The sequence below is a fragment of the Myotis myotis genome, unplaced genomic scaffold (assembly GCF_014108235.1).
Source record: "Myotis myotis isolate mMyoMyo1 unplaced genomic scaffold, mMyoMyo1.p scaffold_m19_p_36, whole genome shotgun sequence".
NCBI lineage: Eukaryota > Metazoa > Chordata > Mammalia > Chiroptera > Vespertilionidae > Myotis > Myotis myotis.
The window spans coordinates 140573-144585 of NW_023416342.1; positions in this window are offsets into that span (position 1 = coordinate 140573).

Genomic DNA, 4013 nt, shown 5'->3' on the forward strand with positions numbered 1-4013 from the left:
TTGCTGAAGGGCCTGGCATCCGCTGACATCAGCCACTATATATAGCTCGCCACTCAGCCACTCAGAGCTTCCTGGCGGGAGCGGAGCGGGAGATTAGGGCTCTGCGCTGTGCTCGGGGTGAGGCGGTGCAGGAGGCGACGCACAGCAGGGCTCTGGGGCGCCTTCTGTTGGAGGGGACAGTAGCGAAAGGGGTGGTGAAGGCTGTATGATGAAGGTCGCATGCTGCATCATAGTTGCGATGGTGAGGCACTCACGGGTTAGAACAGAATGGCCCGTTGTCAGCAATTGAGATGAAAGTGTGGGCGGTCATAGCCATGGGACGTCAGGTAGAAGGCAAGCACCGGCCAGTGTGGCTCAGTGGTTGAGCATTGACTTATGACCCAGGAGGTCACGGTTCTATCCCAATCAGAGCGCATGCCCGGGTTGTGGGCTCAATCCCCGGTGGGGGAGCGTGCAGAAGGCAGCCGATCCATGATTCTCTCTCATCGTTGATGTTTCTGTCTCTCCCTCTCCCTTCCTCTCTGAAATAATAAAAAATATTTTAAAAATGAAGAAGGCAGGTGATGGGGTGGACCAGTAGACCATCCCTTGGCTGGGCTGAGAGAAATGGGGAATGTTCGTACGGAGACGTGGGGAGCATGCTGACATGGACGGTAGATGCCGAGCCATAGGCGGCTCTGAGTGGACGCTGAGACTCCTGACCAGCTAGCGCTGTTGGAAGAGACCCTGCGAGGAGTGAGCACGCACGTGGGCCCATCTTTGCGCTGGGGGTCAGGATTCCCGTGGCGGGAAGTGAATGGGGAGGTGTGGGAAGTGGCCCTGTGCCTCCGGCTGGTCCTGGGGCATGGCGAGCCCCCTTAACTGGGCTTCTGCTTTTGTGCCTCCCACTTGCTGGAGCTTCCCCCACATGGCTCTCATGCACCAGGACTCCGACCTGCATCCTGAGCCCTCCCTGAGTCCCCTGTCCGGAGGCCACAGCACCACCCTCGGTCTCTGCTTCATGGTTCTCTGTAGGTTGTCTACCTTGTTTGTTGGCTTTGGCAAAACGGTTTCTCATCGGAACCTAATCGATACCTTCAAGGCAGACATTCGCTTAGAAGTGACTGCAGTAGGCAAGCTTAAACCACCAGCTGCCGCCTGCCCTGTCAGTCCTCTGGCCAGACACCCACACGCATCACCCGTTTCAACCTCATACAAAACAGCTTCGCTCCCAAGTGGCCACTTAACGGATTTAAGTCAAATGGGAGGGACGTTTGCTTGCCCACACAAGCTTGGTCCAGAGGGAAGCAATCTAGGGCTGGTGTGATGGACGTGACCATCTAACTCGCGCCTTTGTCCTTGAAATGTAGGCCCCTCGGGCCTCCATGGGGCTCCAGCCCTGGTCCAGGGGTTCTCACTTCAGTCCGCAGGAAAGGGAAGGAGCCAGGCACACTGCCTCCCTCAGAGCACAGCCAGGCGCCACTCACACCGCTTTCCCTCGAAGCCCTTTGGCGGGAATTCGTCAAAGAGCCATACATCACCCAAGCGAGGTTGGTAACGTCGACTTTCGTCTGCGCGGCTGTGTGGCCAGCTGAAATTCAGAGCTTAACTTCCTGACCAGGGAGATAGTTAAGAGATGGTCAGTGGGAGGAACGGCCACAAGAACACATCCACATGATGGTGTCTGTCCTCTATCTTCCGTCTACCTGTCTGGTACCTGCTGGGCTCTGCCAGGGCCTGCGCGTCATCTGGATGGTCAGCAGCCAGGGCTGTGTGGGGCCCAGGGCCACTCGGTGTCCGCTGAATGAATGCGTGGGCTGGAGGGGGACTGCGGGAGGCATCGCTGGTCTGGCATGCGATCGGCATTCTCTTGCTGTTACGTCAAGCCTTGGGGAGAATAGGGTCGTAACAAATGAGCAGTCACTGGACTATAAGAAGACAGTGTCCGCTGGCGAGAGAAGTGGTTTCATATGCGATTGAAACAGGCGGTACGTTTTGGTGTCTGATCCTGAGGGGACAGGGTTAAGCGAAGCTACTGCAGGAGCAAATGTTTGTGTTGAAGGTGTTCATTAGGTCCCAGTGAGAAACCCGGTTAAAATCCCCGCGGCGGGCCCTTCAGTGGTCTTCCCAGGCTGTCCTAGCGTTGACTGCAGCTGCTGGTCTGGTCTCTCAGGCCTTGGTTTTCCCGTCTGTGAAATGGAGATTCCGTTTCTACCACGTGGTACCATGGACACCGTCCATGTCATAGTTTTAGAAACGCCTGATGCTTAATGAAAGTTTCACACTGTTATTTAATACTATCACTTATTAGTGTTAGCCCTGCAAAAGGAAAGGGTGTGGAACCTTAGCTAATCAACCGCCTTAGTCAGTAAACAATAAAAGTATATTCAGCAGCCAACTCACAGCTTTCCTATTGGTCACCTTCGTATGTTTCCAGCTCTGGGTTATTTTCAGTTCCACAGGTTAAAATGCTTATGTTGATTTTGGTTTCCAAAATGAAAAGGAGATATTTTAAGTGTTTTTAAAAATGTATCAACTTGCTTGGTTTTGTTTATTTTTTCCTGTTCTACTTAAAACTGCTTTGCCTGATTTTTTAAGCTCATGTATACCTATTTCTAATAGCTTTCTGGTTTCTGAGTTGTTATTTGTTCTGGAGAAAGAGAGGACAATTGCTGTGTTGTAGTTTGAGACGGTACACACTGTTTGTGGGCTTCGTGCCCCAGAGGCCGCGTCGTAGCCGGAGCGCGATGGGTGTTAGCAAGCACGTTCAGTTTCAAATCCATCCTGAAAGCCCATGCACTTCCATTGTATTTTATACTGAAGGCCCAGTGCACGAATTTGTGCACGGGTGGGGTCCCTTGGCCTGGACGGCAATCAGGGCCTATTGGGGCCAGCCGGGGGGGAGGGACCACGGGAAGCTGGCTGTGGGAGTGTACTAACTACCAGGGGGCAGCTCCTGCATTTCGCATCTGCCCCCTGGTGGTCAGTGTGCATCATAGCAACCAGTTGTTTGGTCGACCGATGGTAACAGTTGCTTAGGCCCGTGGTTGGCAAACCGCGGCTCTCGAGCCACATGCGGCTCTTTGGCCCCTTGAGTGTGGGTCTTCCACAAATGAAAAGGTTTGCCGAGCCGCAAGTTTGCTGACCACTGGCTTAGGCTTTTATATATATAGATTTTTATTGATTTTAGAGAGAAAGGGGGAGAGAGAGAGAGAGAGAGAGAGAGACATCAATGATGAGAGAGAATCATGGATCGGCTGCCTCCTCCTCACCCCACACAGGGGATCAAGCCTGCAACCTGGGCATGTGCTCTGACCGGGAATTGAACTGTGACCTCCGGGTTCATAGGTCGACGCTCACCCACTGAGCCACCGTGGCCGGGCTGCCCTTCCACAGCCAATGCACTTCCATTTCATCTTCACAGAGAGCTGGTTCCAGGTCAGACTGCCTCAAGGTGAAGAGCCTTCAATGTGTCCTGTTGCTTAGCCAATGTCACCCCATACATGTCATCTAAGAAACTGTCACATTGCCATCTCGCTTGTCCGCAGCCCCCACCCTCCAATCCCCAAGACCCAGGATGCCCCCCACACACACACTGCCCCCGGGGAGGACCTCTCCCCCCTTCCAGGCTCAGTACTACCCTGTCCTGCCCCACCCAACGTTCTCGTCGGTGCAGCTTCCTCCCAGCCCCCTTCGCACAGAGGAGACCTGCTGTGCCCTCGGCCAGCTGCTTTAAGTCAATTTGAGCTGAAGACACATGCGAGGTCTTTGCTCACAGGCAGCCTAACGGGTTCCCGGGGTGGGAGCTGGGCCTCGGGAGGCCAGTGGGGAGATATCGGTCAGAACTTGTCAGCCCCCCTCAACCAAACTGCCCCCTTGCCGGGCTGCCGGGCTCCCTGCACCCCCGGCACCACTTGCTAAAGAGGAGGAGTTTCAGTAAGGGGAACCTGGCTGCCAGCAGAGCCCCCGACACTGTGCCACCGGGAGGGGCATGAGTGGCGCTGCTCCACCCGCGGGCACCGGGGCTGTGTGCG